Source organism: Tenrec ecaudatus, chromosome 14, assembly GCF_050624435.1.
Source record: "Tenrec ecaudatus isolate mTenEca1 chromosome 14, mTenEca1.hap1, whole genome shotgun sequence".
NCBI classification, from domain to species: Eukaryota; Metazoa; Chordata; class Mammalia; order Afrosoricida; family Tenrecidae; genus Tenrec; species Tenrec ecaudatus.
The window spans coordinates 103,130,077-103,151,886 of record NC_134543.1 but is presented as its reverse complement, the minus strand read 5'-3'; positions in this window follow the sequence as shown (position 1 = coordinate 103,151,886).

Genomic DNA, 21,810 nt, shown 5'->3' with positions numbered 1-21,810 from the left:
GCGTTAGTGTGTCTGTGTTTGTGTGTAAAATGGAAAAAGTCAGAAGCTTTCCAGAATTTCTGCAGGTGGTTTTGTCTTGTGTGTGTGTGTAAAAAGGACATGAAATTAGACGTGCTACAGAGATTCTGCAAGGGTGCGTATATGTGTTTGTGTGTAAAAAGGACACGAAATCAGAAGCCTTCTAGAGACGCTTCAAGAGGGTTTGTGTGTGTGTGTGTGAGTGTTTGTAAAAACGACATGAAATAAGAAGCCCTCCAGAGATTCTGCAAGGGTTTGAATGTGTGTGTAAAAAGGAAACGAAGTCAGAAGCCCTCTAGAGATTCTCCCATGGTGTGTGTGCGCGTGTGTTTGTGTAAAAAGGACACTAAATCAGAAGCCCTCTAAAGTTCTGCAAGGGTGTGAGTGTGTGTGTATGTGTGTGTGTGTGTGTAAAAAGGACACGAAGTCAGAAGCCCTTCAGAGTTTCTGGAAGGTGTGTGTGTTTGTGTAAAAAGGACACAAAATCAGAAGCCTTGTAAAGATTCTGCAATGGTATGTGTGTGTGTGTGCGCATGTGTGTGTAAAAAGGAGAAAAAGTCAGAAGCACTCCAGAGATGCTGCAAGTGTGTGAGTGTGTGTTTAAAAAAGACACGTAGTCAGACCCTCCAGAGCTTCTGCCAGCGTATGTGTGTGTGTGTGTGTGTGTGTGTAAAAGGGACACCAAATCAGAAGCCCTCCAGAGATTCTGCAAGGGTGTGATTTGTGTTTTTATGTGTGTAAAGAGGACATGAAGTCAGAAGCCCTCTAGAGATTCTGCAAAGGTATTTTTGCGTGTGTTTGTGTGTGTGTGTTAAAAGGACATGAAGTCAGAAGCCCTCCAGAGATTCTGCAAGGATATGAGTGTGTGTGTTTGTGTAAAAAGACACCAAATCAGAAGCCGTGTAAAGATTCTGCAACGGTGTTTGTGTGTGTGCGTGTGTGTGTGTATGTGTGAGTGTAAAAAGGGGATGTCAGAAGCCCTCAAGAGATGCTGCAAGTGTGTGAGTGTGTGTGTTTAAAAAGGACACGAAGTCAGAAGGCCTCCAGAGCTTCTGCAAGGGTGTGTGTATGTGTGTGTTTGTGTGTGTGTAAAAAGGACACGAAGTCAGAAGCCCTGTAGAGATTCTGCAAAGATATGAGTGTGTGTGTGTGTATAAAAAGGACACGAAGGCAGAACGCCTCCACAGATACTGCAAGGGTGCATGTATGTGTGTGTAAAAAGGAAACGAAGTCAGAAGCCCTCTAGAGATTCTCCCATGGTGTGTGTGTGTGTGTGTGCATGTGTTTGTGTAAAAAGGACAATAAATCAGAAGCCCTCTAAAGTTCTGCAAGGGTGTGAGTGTGTGTGTGTGAGTGTAAAAAGGGGATGTCAGAAGCCCTCAAGAGATGCTGCAAGTGTGTGAGTGTGTGTGTTTAAAAAGGACACGAAGTCAGAAGGCCTCCAGAGCTTCTGCAAGGGTGTGTGTGTAAAGAGGAAATGATGACAGAAGCCTTCCAGAGATTCAGCAAGGGTGTGAGTGTGTGTGTGTGTGTGTGTAAAAAGGACACAAAGTCAGAAACCCTCTAGAGATTCTGCAAGAGTATAAGTGTGAGTGTGCGTGTGTGTTAATAAATAGAACACGAAGTCAGAAGCTCTCTAGAGATTCTGCAAGGGTGTGTTTGTGTGTAAAAACATGAAGTCACAAGCACTTCAGAGATTCTGCAAGGGTACGAGTGTGTGTGTGTGAAAAGGTCACGAATTCAGAAACCCTCCAGGGATTATGTAAGGGTGTGTGTGTGTGTGTGTGTGTGTGTATGTAAGTGGGTAAAAAGGACACGAAGTCAGAAGCCGTCCAGAGATTCTTCAAGGGTGTGTGTGTAAAAAGGACACGAAGTCAGAAGCCCTGTAGAGATTCTGCAAAGATATGAGTGTGTGTGTGTGTTTGTGTATAAAAAGTACACGAAGGCAGAACGCCTCCACAGATACTGCAAGGGTGCATGTATGTGTGTGTAAAAAGGAAACAAAGTCAGAAGCCCTCTAGAGATTCTCCCATGGTGTGTGTGTGTGTGAGTGTGTGTGTGAATGTGTTTGTGTAAAAAGGACACTAAATCAGAAGCCGTCTAAAGTTCTGCAGGGGTGTGAGTGTGTGTGTGTGTAAAAATGACACGAAGTCAGAAGCCCTCCAGAGTTTCTGGAAGGGTGTGTGTGTGTTTGTGTAAAAAGGACACAAAATCAGAAGCCTTGTAAAGATTCTGCAATGGTATGTGTGTGTGTGCGTGCGCGCGTGTGTGTTTGTAAAAAGGACATGAAGTCAGAAACCCTCCACAGATTCTGCAAGGGTTTGAATGTGTGTGTAAAAAGGAAACAAAGTCAGAAGCCCTCTAGAGATTCTCCCATGGTGTGTGTGTGTGTGTGTGTGTGTGATTGCGTGTGTGTTTGTATAAAGGACATAAAGTCAGAAGCCCTGCAGAGATTCTCCCATTGTGGTGTGTATGTGTTTGTGTAAAAAGGACACTAAATCAGAAGCCGTCTAAAGTTCTGCAAGGGTGTGAGTTTGTGTGTGTAAAAAGGACACGAAGTCAGAAGCCCTCCAGAGTTTCTGCAAGGGTGTGCGTGTGTTTGCGTAAAAAGGACACAAAATCAGAAGCCTTGTAAAGATTCTGCAATGGTATGTGTGTGTGTGTGCGCGTGTGTGTTTAAAAAGGAGAAGAAGTCAGAAGAACTCCAGAGATGCTGCAAATGTGTGAGTGTGTGTTTAAAAAAGAAACGAAGTCAGACCCACCAGAGCTTCTGCCAGGGTGTGTGTGTGTGTCCGTTTGTAAAAAGGACACCAAATCAGAAGCCCTCCAGAGATTCTGCATGGGGCGTGTATGTGTATGTGGTTTAACAGGACCCAATCAGAAGCCCTCAAGCGAATCTGCAAGGTTATGAGTGTGTGTGTGTTGTGTGTAAAAGGGAAACGAAGTCAGAAGCCCTCCAAAGATTTCTCAAGGGTGCGTGTATGTGTGTGTGTAAAAAGGAAACAAAATCAGAAGCCCTCTAACGATTCTGCAAGGGTGTGTGTGTGTGTAAAGTGGACATGAAGTCAGAAGCCCTCCAGAGATTCAGCAAGGTTGTGTGTGTGTGTGTGTGTGTGTGTAAAAAGGATACGGAGACAGAAACCGTCTAGAGATTATGGAAGGGTATGAGTGTGTCTGTGTAAAAAGTACTCAAAATCAGAAGCCCTCTTGAGATTCTGTAAGCGGGTGTGTGTGTGTGGGTAAAGGACATGAAGCCAGAAGTTCTCCAGAGATTCTGCAAGGTTATGAGCGTTAGTGTGTCTGTGTTTGTGTGTAAAATGGAAAACGTCAGAAGCTTTCCCGAGTTTCTGCAGGTGTTTGTGTCTAGGTGTGTGTGTGTAAAAAGGAAATGAAATTGGACGCCCTACAGAGATTCTGCAAGGGTGCGTGTATGTGTTTGTGTGTAAAAATGACACGAAACCGGAAGCCTTCTAGAGATGCTTCAAGAGTGTTTGTGTGTGTGTGTGTGTGTGTTTGTAAAAAGGACATGAAGTCAGAAGCCCTCCAGAGATTCTCTCATGGTGTGTGTGTGTGTGTGCGCCCGTGTGTTTGTGTAAAAAGGACACAAATCAGAAGCCGTCTAAAGTTCTACAAGGGTGTGAGTGTGTGTGTGTAAAAAGGACACGACGTCAGAAGCCCTCCAGAGATTCTGGAAGGGTGTGTGTGTTTGTGTAAAAAGGACACAAAATCAGAAGCCTTGTAAAGTTTCTGCAATGGTATGTGTGTGTGTGTGTGCGCGAGTGTGTGTAAAAAGGAGAAAAAGTCAGAAGCACTCCAGAGATGCTGCAAGTGTGTGAGTGTGTGTTTAAAAAAGACACGAAGTCAGACCCTCCAGAGCTTCTGCCAGGGTGTGTTTGTGTGAGCGTGTGTAAAAAGGACACCAAATCAGAAGCCCTCCAGAGATTCTGAAAGGGTGCGTGTATGTGTGTGTAAAAAGGATACGGAGACAGAACCCCTCTAGAGATTATGGAAGGGTATGAGTGTGTGTGTGTAAAAAGTACACAAAATCAGAAGCCCTCTTGAGATTCTGTAAGCGGGTGTGTGTGTGTGGGTAAAGGACATGAAGCCAGAAGTTCTCCAGAGATTCTGCAAGGTTATGTGCGTTAGTGTGTCTGTGTGTAAAATGGAAAAAGTCAGAAGCTTTCCAGAATTTCTGCAGGTGGTTTTGTCTATGTGTGTGCGTGTAAAAAGGACATGAAATTGGACGTGCTACAGAGATTCTGCAAGGGTGCGTATATGTGTTTGTGTGTAAAAAGGACACGAAATCGGAAGCCTTCTAGAGACGCTTCAAGAGGGTTTGTGTGTGTGTGTGAGTGTTTGTAAAAACGACATGAAATCAGAAGCCCTCCAGAGATTCTGCAAGGGTTTGAATGTGTGTGTAAAAAGGAAACGAAGTCAGAAACCCTCTAGAGATTCTCCCATGGTGTGTATGCGCGCGTGTGTTTGTGTAAAAAGGACACTAAATCAGAAGCCCTCTAAAGTTCTGCAAGTGTGTGAGTGTGTGTGTATGTGTGTGTGTGTGTGTAAAAAGGACACGAAGTCAGAAGCCCTCCAGAGTTTCTGGAAGGTGTGTGTGTTTGTGTAAAAAGGACACAAAATCAGAAGCCTTGTAAAGATTCTGCAATGGTATGTGTGTGTGTGTGCGCATGTGTGTGTAAAAAGGAGAAAAAGTCAGAAGCACTCCAGAGATGCTGCAAGTGTGTGAGTGTGTGTTTAAAAAAGACACGAAGTCAGACCCTCCAGAGCTTCTGCCAGCTTATGTGTGTGTGTGTGTGTGTGTGTAAAAGGGACACCAAATCAGAAGCCCTCCAGAGATCCTGCAAGGGTGTGATTTGTGTTTTTTTTTGTGTAAAGAGGACATGAAGTCAGAAGCCCTCTAGAGATACTGCAAAGGTATTTTTGCGTGTGTTTGTGTGTGTGTGTTAAAAGGACATGAAGTCAGAAGCCCTCCATAGATTCTGCAAGGATATGAGTGTGTGTGTTTGTGTAAAAAGACACCAAATCAGAAGCCGTGTTAAGATTCTGCAACGGTGTATGTGTGTGTGCGTGTGTGTGTGTGCGTGTGTGTGTGAGTGTAAAAAGGGGATGTCAGAAGCCCTCAAGAGATGCTGCAAGTGTGTGAGTGTGTGTGTTTAAAAAGGACACGAAGTCAGAAGGCCTCCAGAGCTTCTGCAAGGGTGTGTGTATGTGTGTGTTTGTGTGTGTGTAAAAAGGACACGAAGTCAGAAGCCCTGTAGAGATTCTGCAAAGATATGAGTGTGTGTGTGTGTGTGTTTGTGTATAAAAAGGACACGAAGGCAGAACGCCTCCACAGATACTGCAAGGGTGCATGTATGTGTGTGTAAAAAGGAAACGAAGTCAGAAGCCCTCTAGAGATTCTCCCATGGTGTGTGTGTGTGTGTGTGTGTGTGCATGTGTTTGTGTAAAAAGGACACTAAATCAGAAGCCGTCTAAACTTCTGCAGGGGTGTGAGTGTGTGTGTGTGTAAAAATGACACGAAGTCAGAAACCCTCCAGAGTTTCTGGAAGGGTGTGTGTGTGTTTGTGTAAAAAGGACACAAAATCAGAAGCCTTGTAAAGATTCTGCAATGGTATGTGTGTGTGTGTGTGCGCGCGTGTGAGTTTGTAAAGAGGACATGAAGTCAGAAACCCTCCACAGATTCTGCAAGGGTTTGAATGTGTGTGTAAAAAGGAAACAAAGTCAGAAGCCCTCTAGAGATTCTCCCATGGTGTGTGTGTGTGTGTGTGTGTGTGTGTGTGTGATTGCGTGTGTGTTTGTAAAAAGGATATAAAGTCAGAAGCCCTCCAGAGATTCTCCCATTGTGGTGTGTATGTGTTTGTGTAAAAAGGACACTAAATCAGAAGCCGTCTAAAGTTCTGCAAGGGTGTGAGTTTGTGTGTGTAAAAAGGACACGAAGTCAGAAGCCCTCTAGAATTTCTGCAAGGGTGTGCGTGTGTTTGTGTAAAAAGGACACAAAATCAGAAGCCTTGTAAAGATTCTGCAATGGTATGTGTGTGTGTGTGCGCGTGTGTGTTTAAAAAGGAGAAGAAGTCAGAAGAACTCCAGAGATGCTGCAAATGTGTCAGTGTGTGTTTCAAAAAGACACGAAGTCAGACCCACCAGAGCTTCTGCCAGGGTTTGTGTGTGTGTGCGTTTGTAAAAAGGACACCAAATCAGAAGCCCTCCAGAGATTCTGCATGGGGCGTGTATGTGTATGTGGTTTAAGAGGACCCAAGCAGAAGCCCTCAAGCGAATCTGCAAGGTTATGAGTGTGTTTGTGTTGTGTGTAAAAGGGAAACGAAGTCAGAAGCTCTCCAAAGATTTCTCAAGGGTGCGTGTATGTGTGTGTGTAAAAAGGAAACAAAATCAGAAGCCCTCTAAGGATTCTGCAAGGGTGTGTGTGTGTGTAAAGTGGACATGAAGTCAGAAGCCCTCCAGAGATTCAGCAAGGTTGTGTGTGTGTGTGTGTGTGTGTGTAAAAAGGATACGGAGACAGAAACCGTCTAGAGGTTATGGAAGGGTATGAGTGTGTCTGTGTAAAAAGTACTCAACATCAGAAGCCCTCTTGAGATTCTGTAAGCGGGTGTGTGTGTGTGGGTAAAGTCCATGAAGCCAGAAGTTCTCCAGAGATTCTGCAAGTTATGAGCGTTAGTGTGTCTGTGTTTGTGTGTAAAATGGAAAACGTCAGAAGCTTTCCCGAGTTTCTGCAGGTGTTTGTGTCTATGTGTGTGTGTGTAAAAAGGACATGAAAGTGGACGCCCTACAGAGATTCTGCAAGGGTGCGTGTATGTGTTTGTGTGTAAAAGGGAAACGAAACCGGAAGCCTTCTAGAGATACTTCAAGAGTGTGTGTGTGTGTTTGTAAAAAGGACATGAAGTCAGAAGCCCTCCAGAGATTCTCTCATGGTGTGTGTGTGTGTGTGCGCCCGTGTGTTTGTGTAAAAAGGACACAAATCAGAAGCCTTGTAAAGATTCTGCAATGGTATGTGTGTGTGTGTGTGCGCGTGTTTGTGTAAAAAGGAGAAAAATTCAGAAGCACTCCAGAGATGCTGCAAGTGTGTGAGTGTGTGTTTAAAAAGACACGAAGTCAGACCCTCCAGAGCTTCTGCCAGGGTGTGTGTGTGTGTGTGTGTGTGTAAAAAGGACACGAAGTCAGCAGTCCTCCAGAGTTTCTGCAAGGGTGTGTGTGTGTTTGTGTAAAAAGGACACAAAATCAGAAGCCTTGTAAAGACTCTGCAATGGTATGTGTGCGTGTGTGCGCGCGTGTGTGTGCAAAAAGGAGAAGAAGTCAGAAGCACTCCAGGGATGCTGCAAATGTGTGAGTGTGTGTTTAAAAAAGACACGAAGTCAGACCCTCCAGAGCTTCTGCCAGGGTGTGTTTGTGTGTGCGTGTGTAAAAAGGACACCAAATCAGAAGCCCTCCAGAGATTCTGAAAGGGTGCGTGTATGTTTGTGTAAAAAGGATACGGAGACAGAACCCCTCTAGAGATTATGGAAGGGTATGAGTGTGTGTGTGTAAAAAGTACACAAAATCAGAAGCCCTCTTGAGATTCTGTAAGCGGGTGTGTGTGTGTGGGTAAAGGACATGAAGCCAGAAGTTCTCCAGAGATTCTGCAAGGTTATGAGCGTTAGTGCGTCTGTGTTTGTGTGTAAAATGGAAAAAGTCAGAAGCTTTCCAGAGTTTCTCTAGGTGGTTTTGTCTTGTGTGTGTGTGTAAAAAGGACATGAAATTGTACGTGCTACAGAGATTCTGCAAGGGTCCGTATATGTGTTTGTGTGTAAAAAGGACACGAAATCGGAAGCCTTCTAGAAACGCTTCAAGAGGGTTTGTGTGTGTGTGTGTGAGTGTTTGTAAAAACGACATGAAATCAGAAGCCCTCCAGAGATTCTGCAAGGGTTTGAATGTGTGTGTAAAAAGGAAACGAAGTCAGAAGCCCTCTAGAGATTCTCCCATGGTGTGTGTGCGCGTGTGTTTGTGTAAAAAGGACACTAAATCAGAAGCCCTCTAAAGTTCTGCAAGGGTGTGAGTGTGTGTGTATGTGTGTGTGTGTGTGTAAAAAGGACACGAAGTCAGAAGCCCTCCAGAGTTTCTGGAAGGTGTGTGTGTTTGTGTAAAAAGGACACAAAATCAGAAGCCTTGTAAAGATTCTGCAATGGTATGTGTGTGTGTGTGCGCATGTGTGTGTAAAAAGGAGAAAAAGTCAGAAGCACTCCAGAGATGCTGCAAGTGTGTGAGTGTGTGTTTAAAAAAGACACGAAGTCAGACCCTCCAGAGCTTCTGCCAGCGTATGTGTGTGTGTGTGTGTGTGTGTGTAAAAGGGACACCAAAACAGAAGCCCTCCAGAGATTCTACAAGGGTGTGATTTGTGTTTTTTTTGTGTGTAAAGAGGACATGAAGTCAGAAGCCCTCTAGAGATACTGCAAAGGTATTTTTGTGTGTGTTTGTGTGTGTGTGTTAAAAGGACATGAAGTCAGAAGCCCTCCAGAGATTCTGCAAGGATATGAGTGTGTGTGTTTGTGTAAAAAGGACACCAAATCAGAAGCCGTGCAAAGATTCTGCAACGGTGTTTGTGTGTGTGCGTGTGTGTGTGTGAGTGTAAAAAGGGGATGTCAGAAGCCCTCAAGAGATGCTGCAAGTGTGTGAGTGTGTGTGTTTAAAAAGGACACGAAGTCAGAAGGCCTCCAGAGCTTCTGCAAGGGTGTGTGTATGTGTGTGTTTGTGTGTGTGTAAAAAGGACACGAAGTCAGAAGCCCTGTAGAGATTCTGCAAAGATATGAGTGTGTGTGTGTGTTTGTGTATAAAAAGTACACGAAGGCAGAACCCCTCCACAGATACTGCAAGGGTGCATGTATGTGTGTGTAAAAAGGAAACGAAGTCAGAAGCCCTCTAGAGATTCTCCCATGGTGTGTGTGTGTGGGCATGTGTTTGTGTAAAAAGGACACTAAATCAGAAGCCCTCTAAAGTTCTGCAAGGGTGTGAGTGTGTGTGTGTGTGTGAGTGTAAAAAGGGGATGTCAGTAGCCTCAAGAGATGCTGCAAGTGTGTGAGTGTGTGTGTTTAAAAAGGTCACGAAGTCAGTAGGCCTCCAGAGCTTCTGCAAGGGTGTGTGTATGTGTGTGTTTGTGTGTGTGTAAAAAGGACACGAAGTCAGATGCCCTTTACAGATTCTGCAAGGGTGTGAGTGTGTGTGTGTGTGTAAAAAGGACACTAAATCTGAAGCTCTCCAGATATTCTGCAAGGGTGTGTGTGTGTAAAGGACACCAAATCAGAAGCCCTCCTGAGATTCTGCAAGGGTTTGTGTATGTGTATATGGTTTAAAAGGACCCAAAGTCAGAAGCCCTCTAGCGATTCTGCAAGGTTACGAGTGTGAGTGTGTGTGTTGTGTGCAAAAGCGACCCGAAGTCAGAAGCCCTCCAGAGATTTCTCAACGGTGGATGTATGTGTGTGTGTGTTTGTGTGTGTGTGTGTGTAAAAAGGAAACAAAATCAGAAGCCCTCCAGGGATTCAGCAAGTGTGTGTGTGTAAAGAGGAAATGATGACAGAAGCCTTCCAGAGATTCAGCAAGAGTGTGAGTGTGTGTGTGTGTGTGTGTGTGTGTAAAAAGGACAAGAAGTCAGAAACCCTCTAGAGATTCTGCAAGAGTATAAGTGTGAGTGTGCGTGTGTGTTAATAAATAGAACACGAAGTCAGAAGCTCTCTAGAGATTCTGCAAGGGTGTGTTTGTGTGTAAAAACATGAAGTCACAAGCACTTCAGAGATTCTGCAAGGGTACGAGTGTGTGTGTGTGTGTGTGAAAAGGTCACGAATTCAGAAGCCCTCCAGGTATTCTGTAAGGGTGTGTGTGTGTGTGTTTGTGTATGTGTGTGTGTGTGTATGTAAGTGGGTAAAAAGGACACGAAGTCAGAAGCCGTCCAGAGATTCTTCAAGGGTGTGTGTGTAAAAAGGACACGAAGTCAGAAGCCCTGTAGAGATTCTGCAAAGATATGAGTGTGTGTGTGTTTGTGTATAAAAAGGACACGAAGGCAGAACCCCTCCACAGATACTGCAAGGGTGCATGTATGTGTGTGTAAAAAGGAAACGAAGTCAGAAGCCCTCTAGAGATTCTCCCATGGTGTGTGTGTGTGTGTGTGCATGTGTTTGTGTAAAAAGGACACTAAATCAGAAGCCATCTAAAGTTCTGCAGGGGTGTGAGTGTGTGTGTGTGTAAAAAGGACACGAAGTCAGAAGCCCTCCAGAGTTTCTGGAAGGGTGTGTGTGTGTTTGTGTAAAAAGGACACAAAATCAGAAGCCTTGTAAAGATTCTGCAATGGTATGTGTGTGTGTGCGCGCGTGTGTGTTTGTAAAAAGGACATGAAGTCAGAAACCCTCCACAGATTCTGCAAGGGTTTGAATGTGTGTGTAAAAAGTACCCAAAGTCAGAAGCCCTCTAGAGATTCTCCCATGGTGTGTGTGTGTGTGTGTGTGTGTGTGTGAGTTCGTGTGTGTTTGTAAAAAGGACATAAAGTCAGAAGCCCTCCAGAGATTCTCCCATGGTGTGTGTGTGTGTGTTTGTGTAAAAAGGACACTAAATCAGTAGCCGTCTAAAGTTCTGCAAGGGTGTGAGTTTGTGTGTGTAAAAAGGACACGAAGTCAGAAGCCCTCCAGAGTTTCTGCAAGGGTGTGCGTGTGTTTGTGTAAAAAGGACACAAAACAAAAGCCTTGTAAAGATTCTGCAATGGTGTGTGTGTGTGTGTGTGCGCGTGTGTGTTTAAAAAGGAGAAGAAGTCAGAAGAACTCCAGAGATGCTGCAAGTGTGTGAGTGTGTGTTTAAAAAAGACACGAAGTCAGACCCTCCAGAGCTTCTGCCAGGGTGTGTGTGTGTGTGTGCGTGTGTAAAAAGGACACCAAATCAGAAGCCCTCCAGAGATTCTGCAAGGGTGCGTGTATGTGTATTTGGTTTAAGAGGACCCAAGCAGAAGCCCTCAAGCGAATCTGCAAGGTTATGAGTGTGTGTGTGTTGTGTGTAAAAGGGAAACGAAGTCAGAAGCCCTCCAAAGATTTCTCAAGGGTGCGTGTATGTGTGTGTGTAAAAAGGAAACAAAATCAGAAGCCCTCTAATGATTCTGCAAGGGTGTGTGTAGTGTAAAGTGGACATGAAGTCAGAAGCCCTCCAGAGATTCAGCAAGGTTGTGTGTGTGTGTGTGTGTGTGTGTAAAAAGGATACGGAGACAGAACCCCTCTAGAGATTATGGAAGGGTATGAGTGTGTGTGTGTAAAAAGTACTCAAAATCAGAAGCCCTCTTGAGATTCTGTAAGCGGGTGTGTGTGTGTGGGTAAAGGACATGAAGCCAGAAGTTCTCCAGAGATTCTGCAAGGTTATGAGCGTTAGTGTGTCTGTGTTTGTGTGTAAAATGGAAAACGTCAGAAGCTTTCCCGAGTTTCTGCAGGTGTTTGTGTCTATGTGTGTGTGTGTAAAAAGGACATGAAAGTGGACGCCCTACAGAGATTCTGCAAGGGTGCGTGTATGTGTTTGTGTGTAAAAGGGAAACGAAACCGGAAGCCTTCTAGAGATACTTCAAGAGTGTGTGTGTGTGTTTGTAAAAAGGACATGAAGTCAGAAGCCCTCCAGAGATTCTCTCATGGTGTGTGTGTGTGTGTGCGCCCGTGTGTTTGTGTAAAAAGGACACAAATCAGAAGCCGTCTAAAGTTCTGCAAGGGTGTGAGTGTGTGTGTGTAAAAAGGACACGAAGTCAGAAGCCCTCCAGAGATTCTGGAAGGGTGTGTGTGTTTGTGTAAAAAGGACATAAAATCAGAAGCCTTGTAAAGATTCTGCAATGGTATGTGTGTGTGTGTGTGCGCGTGTGTGTGTAAAAAGGAGAAAAAGTCAGAAGCACTCCAGAGATGCTGCAAGTGTGTGAGTGTGTGTTTAAAAAGACACGAAGTCAGACCCTCCAGAGCTTCTGCCAGGGTGTGTGTGTGTGTGTGTGTGTGTGTGTGTGTGTAAAAAGGACACGAAGTCAGCAGTCCTCCAGAGTTTCTGCAAGGGTGTGTGTGTGTTTGTGTAAAAAGGACACAAAATCAGAAGCCTTGTAAAGTTTCTGCAATGGTATGTGTGTGTGTGTGTGCGCGAGTGTGTGTAAAAAGGAGAAAAAGTCAGAAGCACTCCAGAGATGCTGCAAGTGTGTGAGTGTGTGTTTAAAAAAGACACGAAGTCAGACCCTCCAGAGCTTCTGCCAGGGTGTGTTTGTGTGAGCGTGTGTAAAAAGGACACCAAATCAGAAGCCCTCCAGAGATTCTGAAAGGGTGCGTGTATGTGTGTGTAAAAAGGATACGGAGACAGAACCCCTCTAGAGATTATGGAAGGGTATGAGTGTGTGTGTGTAAAAAGTACACAAAATCAGAAGCCCTCTTGAGATTCTGTAAGCGGGTGTGTGTGTGTGGGTAAAGGACATGAAGCCAGAAGTTCTCCAGAGATTCTGCAAGGTTATGTGCGTTAGTGTGTCTGTGTGTAAAATGGAAAAAGTCAGAAGCTTTCCAGAATTTCTGCAGGTGGTTTTGTCTTGTGTGTGCGTGTAAAAAGGACATGAAATTGGACGTGCTACAGAGATTCTGCAAGGGTGCGTATATGTGTTTGTGTGTAAAAAGGACACGAAATCGGAAGCCTTCTAGAGACGCTTCAAGAGGGTTTGTGTGTGTGTGTGAGTGTTTGTAAAAACGACATGAATCAGAAGCCCTCCAGAGATTCTGCAAGGGTTTGAATGTGTGTGTAAAAAGGAAACGAAGTCAGAAACCCTCTAGAGATTCTCCCATGGTGTGTATGCGCGCGTGTGTTTGTGTAAAAAGGACACTAAATCAGAAGCCCTCTAAAGTTCTGCAAGTGTGTGAGTGTGTGTGTATGTGTGTGTGTGTGTGTAAAAAGGACACGAAGTCAGAAGCCCTCCAGAGTTTCTGGAAGGTGTGTGTGTTTGTGTAAAAAGGACACAAAATCAGAAGCCTTGTAAAGATTCTGCAATGGTATGTGTGTGTGTGTGCGCATGTGTGTGTAAAAAGGAGAAAAAGTCAGAAGCACTCCAGAGATGCTGCAAGTGTGTGAGTGTGTGTTTAAAAAAGACACGAAGTCAGACCCTCCAGAGCTTCTGCCAGCTTATGTGTGTGTGTGTGTGTGTGTGTGTAAAAGGGACACCAAATCAGAAGCCCTCCAGAGATCCTGCAAGGGTGTGATTTGTGTTTTTTTTTGTGTAAAGAGGACATGAAGTCAGAAGCCCTCTAGAGATACTGCAAAGGTATTTTTGCGTGTGTTTGTGTGTGTGTGTTAAAAGGACATGAAGTCAGAAGCCCTCCATAGATTCTGCAAGGATATGAGTGTGTGTGTTTGTGTAAAAAGACACCAAATCAGAAGCCGTGTTAAGATTCTGCAACGGTGTATGTGTGTGTGCGTGTGTGTGTGTGCGTGTGTGTGTGAGTGTAAAAAGGGGATGTCAGAAGCCCTCAAGAGATGCTGCAAGTGTGTGAGTGTGTGTGTTTAAAAAGGACACGAAGTCAGAAGGCCTCCAGAGCTTCTGCAAGGGTGTGTGTATGTGTGTGTTTGTGTGTGTGTAAAAAGGACACGAAGTCAGAAGCCCTGTAGAGATTCTGCAAAGATATGAGTGTGTGTGTGTGTGTTTGTGTATAAAAAGGACACGAAGGCAGAACGCCTCCACAGATACTGCAAGGGTGCATGTATGTGTGTGTAAAAAGGAAACGAAGTCAGAAGCCCTCTAGAGATTCTCCCATGGTGTGTGTGTGTGTGTGTGTGTGTGCATGTGTTTGTGTAAAAAGGACACTAAATCAGAAGCCGTCTAAACTTCTGCAGGGGTGTGAGTGTGTGTGTGTGTAAAAATGACACGAAGTCAGAAACCCTCCAGAGTTTCTGGAAGGGTGTGTGTGTGTTTGTGTAAAAAGGACACAAAATCAGAAGCCTTGTAAAGATTCTGCAATGGTATGTGTGTGTGTGTGTGTGCGCGCGTGTGAGTTTGTAAAGAGGACATGAAGTCAGAAACCCTCCACAGATTCTGCAAGGGTTTGAATGTGTGTGTAAAAAGGAAACAAAGTCAGAAGCCCTCTAGAGATTCTCCCATGGTGTGTGTGTGTGTGTGTGTGTGTGTGATTGCGTGTGTGTTTGTAAAAAGGATATAAAGTCAGAAGCCCTCCAGAGATTCTCCCATTGTGGTGTGTATGTGTTTGTGTAAAAAGGACACTAAATCAGAAGCCGTCTAAAGTTCTGCAAGGGTGTGAGTTTGTGTGTGTAAAAAGGACACGAAGTCAGAAGCCCTCTAGAATTTCTGCAAGGGTGTGCGTGTGTTTGTGTAAAAAGGACACAAAATCAGAAGCCTTGTAAAGATTCTGCAATGGTATGTGTGTGTGTGTGCGCGTGTGTGTTTAAAAAGGAGAAGAAGTCAGAAGAACTCCAGAGATGCTGCAAATGTGTCAGTGTGTGTTTCAAAAAGACACGAAGTCAGACCCACCAGAGCTTCTGCCAGGGTGTGTGTGTGTGTGCGTTTGTAAAAAGGACACCAAATCAGAAGCCCTCCAGAGATTCTGCATGGGGCGTGTATGTGTATGTGGTTTAAGAGAACCAAGCAGAAGCCCTCAAGCGAATCTGCAAGGTTATGAGTGTGTTTGTGTTGTGTGTAAAAGGGAAACGAAGTCAGAAGCTCTCCAAAGATTTCTCAAGGGTGCGTGTATGTGTGTGTGTAAAAAGGAAACAAAATCAGAAGCCCTCTAACGATTCTGCAAGGGTGTGTGTGTGTGTAAAGTGGACATGAAGTCAGAAGCCCTCCAGAGATTCAGCAAGGTTGTGTGTGTGTGTGTGTGTGTGTGTAAAAAGGATACGGAGACAGAAACCGTCTAGAGGTTATGGAAGGGTATGAGTGTGTCTGTGTAAAAAGTACTCAACATCAGAAGCCCTCTTGAGATTCTGTAAGCGGGTGTGTGTGTGTGGGTAAAGTCCATGAAGCCAGAAGTTCTCCAGAGATTCTGCAAGTTATGAGCGTTAGTGTGTCTGTGTTTGTGTGTAAAATGGAAAACGTCAGAAGCTTTCCCGAGTTTCTGCAGGTGTTTGTGTCTATGTGTGTGTGTGTAAAAAGGACATGAAAGTGGACGCCCTACAGAGATTCTGCAAGGGTGCGTGTATGTGTTTGTGTGTAAAAGGGAAACGAAACCGGAAGCCTTCTAGAGATACTTCAAGAGTGTGTGTGTGTGTTTGTAAAAAGGACATGAAGTCAGAAGCCCTCCAGAGATTCTCTCATGGTGTGTGTGTGTGTGTGCGCCCGTGTGTTTGTGTAAAAAGGACACAAATCAGAAGCCTTGTAAAGATTCTGCAATGGTATGTGTGTGTGTGTGTGCGCGTGTTTGTGTAAAAAGGAGAAAAAGTCAGAAGCACTCCAGAGATGCTGCAAGTGTGTGAGTGTGTGTTTAAAAAGACACGAAGTCAGACCCTCCAGAGCTTCTGCCAGGGTGTGTGTGTGTGTGTGTGTGTGTAAAAAGGACACGAAGTCAGCAGTCCTCCAGAGTTTCTGCAAGGGTGTGTGTGTGTTTGTGTAAAAAGGACACAAAATCAGAAGCCTTGTAAAGACTCTGCAATGGTATGTGTGCGTGTGTGCGCGCGTGTGTGTGCAAAAAGGAGAAGAAGTCAGAAGCACTCCAGGGATGCTGCAAATGTGTGAGTGTGTGTTTAAAAAAGACACGAAGTCAGACCCTCCAGAGCTTCTGCCAGGGTGTGTTTGTGTGTGCGTGTGTAAAAAGGACACCAAATCAGAAGCCCTCCAGAGATTCTGAAAGGGTGCGTGTATGTTTGTGTAAAAAGGATACGGAGACAGAACCCCTCTAGAGATTATGGAAGGGTATGAGTGTGTGTGTGTAAAAAGTACACAAAATCAGAAGCCCTCTTGAGATTCTGTAAGCGGGTGTGTGTGTGTGGGTAAAGGACATGAAGCCAGAAGTTCTCCAGAGATTCTGCAAGGTTATGAGCGTTAGTGTGTCTGTGTTTGTGTGTAAAATGGAAAAAGTCAGAAGCTTTCCAGAGTTTCTCTAGGTGGTTTTGTCTTGTGTGTGTGTGTAAAAAGGACATGAAATTGGACGTGCTACAGAGATTCTGCAAGGGTCCGTATATGTGTTTGTGTGTAAAAAGGACACGAAATCGGAAGCCTTCTAGAGACGCTTCAAGAGGGTTTGTGTGTGTGTGTGTGAGTGTTTGTAAAAACGACATGAAATCAGAAGCCCTCCAGAGATTCTGCAAGGGTTTGAATGTGTGTGTAAAAAGGAAACGAAGTCAGAAGCCCTCTAGAGATTCTCCCATGGTGTGTGTGCGCGTGTGTTTGTGTAAAAAGGACACTAAATCAGAAGCCCTCTAAAGTTCTGCAAGGGTGTGAGTGTGTGTGTATGTGTGTGTGTGTGTGTAAAAAGGACACGAAGTCAGAAGCCCTCCAGAGTTTCTGGAAGGTGTGTGTGTTTGTGTAAAAAGGACACAAAATCAGAAGCCTTGTAAAGATTCTGCAATGGTATGTGTGTGTGTGTGCGCATGTGTGTGTAAAAAGGAGAAAAAGTCAGAAGCACTCCAGAGATGCTGCAAGTGTGTGAGTGTGTGTTTAAAAAAGACACGAAGTCAGACCCTCCAGAGCTTCTGCCAGCGTATGTGTGTGTGTGTGTGTGTGTGTGTGTGTAAAAGGGACACCAAAACAGAAGCCCTCCAGAGATTCTACAAGGGTGTGATTTGTGTTTTTTTTGTGTGTAAAGAGGACATGAAGTCAGAAGCCCTCTAGAGATTCTGCAAAGGTATTTTTGTGTGTGTTTGTGTGTGTGTGTTAAAAGGACATGAAGTCAGAAGCCCTCCAGAGATTCTGCAAGGATATGAGTGTGTGTGTTTGGGTAAAAAGGACACCAAATCAGAAGCCGTGCAAAGATTCTGCAACGGTGTTTGTGTGTGTGCGTGTGTGTGTGTGTGAGTGTAAAAAGGGGATGTCAGAAGCCCTCAAGAGATGCTGCAAGTGTGTGAGTGTGTGTGTTTAAAAAGGACACGAAGTCAGAAGGCCTCCAGAGCTTCTGCAAGGGTGTGTGTATGTGTGTGTTTGTGTGTGTGTAAAAAGGACACGAAGTCAGAAGCCCTGTAGAGATTCTGCAAAGATATGAGTGTGTGTGTGTGTTTGTGTATAAAAAGTACACGAAGGCAGAACCCCTCCACAGATACTGCAAGGGTGCATGTATGTGTGTGTAAAAAGGAAACGAAGTCAGAAGCCCTCTAGAGATTCTCCCATGGTGTGTGTGTGTGTGCATGTGTTTGTGTAAAAGGACACTAAATCAGAAGCCCTCTAAAGTTCTGCAAGGGTGTGAGTGTGTGTGTGTGTGTGAGTGTAAAAAGGGGATGTCAGTAGCCTCAAGAGATGCTGCAAGTGTGTGAGTGTGTGTGTTTAAAAAGGTCACGAAGTCAGTAGGCCTCCAGAGCTTCTGCAAGGGTGTGTGTATGTGTGTGTTTGTGTGTGTGTAAAAAGGACACGAAGTCAGATGCCCTTTACAGATTCTGCAAGGGTGTGAGTGTGTGTGTGTGTGTAAAAAGGACACTAAATCTGAAGCTCTCCAGATATTCTGCAAGGGTGTGTGTGTGTAAAGGACACCAAATCAGAAGCCCTCCTGAGATTCTGCAAGGGTTTGTGTATGTGTATATGGTTTAAAAGGACCCAAAGTCAGAAGCCCTCTAGCGATTCTGCAAGGTTACGAGTGTGAGTGTGTGTGTTGTGTGCAAAAGCGACCCGAAGTCAGAAGCCCTCCAGAGATTTCTCAACGGTGGGTGTATGTGTGTGTGTGTTTGTGTGTGTGTGTGTGTAAAAAGGAAACAAAATCAGAAGCCCTCCAGGGATTCAGCAAGTGTGTGTGTGTAAAGAGGAAATGATGACAGAAGCCTTCCAGAGATTCAGCAAGAGTGTGAGTGTGTGTGTGTGTGTGTGTGTGTAAAAATGACAGGAAGTCAGAAACCCTCTAGAGATTCTGCAAGAGTATAAGTGTGAGTGTGCGTGTGTGTTAATAAATAGAACACGAAGTCAGAAGCTCTCTAGAGATTCTGCAAGGGTGTGTTTGTGTGTAAAAACATGAAGTCACAAGCACTTCAGAGATTCTGCAAGGGTACGAGTGTGTGTGTGTGTGAAAAGGTCACGAATTCAGAAGCCCTCCAGGGATTCTGTAAGGGTGTGTGTGTGTGTGTTTGTGTATGTGTGTGTGTGTGTATGTAAGTGGGTAAAAAGGACACGAAGTCAGAAGCCGTCCAGAGATTCTTCAAGGGTGTGTGTGTAAAAAGGACACGAAGTCAGAAGCCCTGTAGAGATTCTGCAAAGATATGAGTGTGTGTGTGTGTGTGTTTGTGTATAAAAAGAACACGAAGGCAGAACCCCTCCACAGATACTGCAAGGGTGCATGTATGTGTGTGTAAAAAGGAAACGAAGTCAGAAGCCCTCTAGAGATTCTCCCATGGTGTGTGTGTGTGTGTGCATGTGTTTGTGTAAAAAGGACACTAAATCAGAAGCCATCTAAAGCTCTGCAGGGGTGTGAGTGTGTGTGTGTGTAAAAAGGACACGAAGTCAGAAGCCCTCCAGAGTTTCTGGAAGGGTGTGTGTGTGTTTGTGTAAAAAGGACACAAAATCAGAAGCCTTGTAAAGATTCTGCAATGGTATGTGTGTGTGTGCGCGCGTGTGTGTTTGTAAAAAGGACATGAAGTCAGAAACCCTCCACAGATTCTGCAAGGGTTTGAATGTGTGTGTAAAAAGTACCCAAAGTCAGAAGCCCTCTAGAGATTCTCCCATGGTGTGTGTGTGTGTGTGTGTGTGTGTGTGTGAGTTCGTGTGTGTTTGTAAAAAGGACATAAAGTCAGAAGCCCTCCAGAGATTCTCCCATGGTGTGTGTGTGTGTGTTTGTGTAAAAAGGACACTAAATCAGTAGCCGTCTAAAGTTCTGCAAGGGTGTGAGTTTGTGTGTGTAAAAAGGACACGAAGTCAGAAGCCCTCCAGAGTTTCTGCAAGGGTGTGCGTGTGTTTGTGTAAAAAGGACACAAAACAAAAGCCTTGTAAAGATTCTGCAATGGTGTGTGTGTGTGTGTGTGCGCGTGTGTGTTTAAAAAGGAGAAGAAGTCAGAAGAACTCCAGAGATGCTGCAAGTGTGTGAGTGTGTGTTTAAAAAAGACACGAAGTCAGACCCTCCAGAGCTTCTGCCAGGGTGTGTGTGTGTGTGTGCGTGTGTAAAAAGGACACCAAATCAGAAGCCCTCCAGAGATTCTGCAAGGGTGCGTGTATGTGTATTTGGTTTAAGAGGACCCAAGCAGAAGCCCTCAAGCGAATCTGCAAGGTTATGAGTGTGTGTGTGTTGTGTGTAAAAGGGAAACGAAGTCAGAAGCCCTCCAAAGATTTCTCAAGGGTGCGTGTATGTGTGTGTGTAAAAAGGAAACAAAATCAGAAGCCCTCTAATGATTCTGCAAGGGTGTGTGTAGTGTAAAGTGGACATGAAGTCAGAAGCCCTCCAGAGATTCAGCAAGGTTGTGTGTGTGTGTGTGTGTGTGTGTAAAAAGGATACGGAGACAGAACCCCTCTAGAGATTATGGAAGGTATGAGTGTGTGTGTGTAAAAAGTACTCAAAATCAGAAGCCCTCTTGAGATTTTGTAAGCGGGTGTGTGTGTGTGGGTAAAGGACATGAAGCCAGAAGTTCTCCAGAGATTCTGCAAGGTTATGAGCGTTAGTGTGTCTGTGTTTGTGTGTAAAATGGAAAACGTCAGAAGCTTTCCCGAGTTTCTGCAGGTGTTTGTGTCTATGTGTGTGTGTGTAAAAAGGACATGAAAGTGGACGCCCTACAGAGATTCTGCAAGGGTGCGTGTATGTGTTTGTGTGTAAAAGGGAAACGAAACCGGAAGCCTTCTAGAGATACTTCAAGAGTGTGTGTGTGTGTTTGTAAAAAGGACATGAAGTCAGAAGCCCTCCAGAGATTCTCTCATGGTGTGTGTGTGTGTGTGCGCCCGTGTGTTTGTGTAAAAAGGACACAAATCAGAAGCCGTCTAAAGTTCTGCAAGGGTGTGAGTGTGTGTGTGTAAAAAGGACACGAAGTCAGAAGCCCTCCAGAGATTCTGGAAGGGTGTGTGTGTTTGTGTAAAAAGGACATAAAATCAGAAGCCTTGTAAAGATTCTGCAATGGTATGTGTGTGTGTGTGTGCGCGTGTGTGTGTAAAAAGGAGAAAAAGTCAGAAGCACTCCAGAGATGCTGCAAGTGTGTGAGTGTGTGTTTAAAAAGACACGAAGTCAGACCCTCCAGAGCTTCTGCCAGGGTGTGTGTGTGTGTGTGTGTGTGTGTGTGTAAAAAGGACACGAAGTCAGCAGTCCTCCAGAGTTTCTGCAAGGGTGTGTGTGTGTTTGTGTAAAAAGGACACAAAATCAGAAGCCTTGTAAAGACTCTGCAATGGTATGTGTGCGTGTGTGCGCGCGTGTGTGTGCAAAAAGGAGAAGAAGTCAGAAGCACTCCAGGGATGCTGCAAATGTGTGAGTGTGTGTTTAAAAAAGACACGAAGTCAGACCCTCCAGAGCTTCTGCCAGGGTGTGTTTGTGTGTGCGTGTGTAAAAAGGACACCAAATCAGAAGCCCTCCAGAGATTCTGAAAGGGTGCGTGTATGTTTGTGTAAAAAGGATACGGAGACAGAACCCCTCTAGAGATTATGGAAGGGTATGAGTGTGTGTGAGGGTGTGTGTGTAAAAAGTACACAAAATCAGAAGCCCTCTTGAGATTCTGTAAGCGGGTGTGTGTGTGTGGGTAAAGGACATGAAGCCAGAAGTTCTCCAGAGATTCTGCAAGGTTATGAGCGTTAGTGCGTCTGTGTTTGTGTGTAAAATGGAAAAAGTCAGAAGCTTTGCAGAGTTTCTCTAGGTGGTTTTGTCTTGTGTGTGTGTGTAAAAAGGACATGAAATTGGACGTGCTACAGAGATTCTGCAAGGGTGCGTATATGTGTTTGTGTGTAAAAAGGACACGAAATCGGAAGCCTTCTAGAGACGCTTCAAGAGGGTTTGTGTGTGTGTGTGTGAGTGTTTGTAAAAACGACATGAAATCAGAAGCCCTCCAGAGATTCTGCAAGGGTTTGAATGTGTGTGTAAAAAGGAAACGAAGTCAGAAGCCCTCTAGAGATTCTCCCATGGTGTGTGTGCGCGTGTGTTTGTGTAAAAAGGACACTAAATCAGAAGCCCTCTAAAGTTCTGCAAGGGTGTGAGTGTGTGTGTATGTGTGTGTGTGTGTGTGTGTAAAAAGGACACGAAGTCAGAAGCCCTCCAGAGTTTCTGGAAGGTGTGTGTGTTTGTGTAAAAAGGACACAAAATCAGAAGCCTTGTAAAGATTCTGCAATGGTATGTGTGTGTGTGTGCGCATGTGTGTGTAAAAAGGAGAAAAAGTCAGAAGCACTCCAGAGATGCTGCAAGTGTGTGAGTGTGTGTTTAAAAAAGACACGAAGTCAGACCCTCCAGAGCTTCTGCCAGCGTATGTGTGTGTGTGTGTGTGTGTGTAAAAGGGACACCAAAACAGAAGCCCTCCAGAGATTCTACAAGGGTGTGATTTGTGTTTTTTTTGTGTGTAAAGAGGACATGAAGTCAGAAGCCCTCTAGAGATTCTGCAAAGTTATTTTTGCGTGTGTTTGTGTGTGTGTGTTAAAAGGACATGAAGTCAGAAGCCCTCCAGAGATTCTGCAAGGATATGAGTGTGTGTGTTTGTGTAAAAAGGACACCAAAT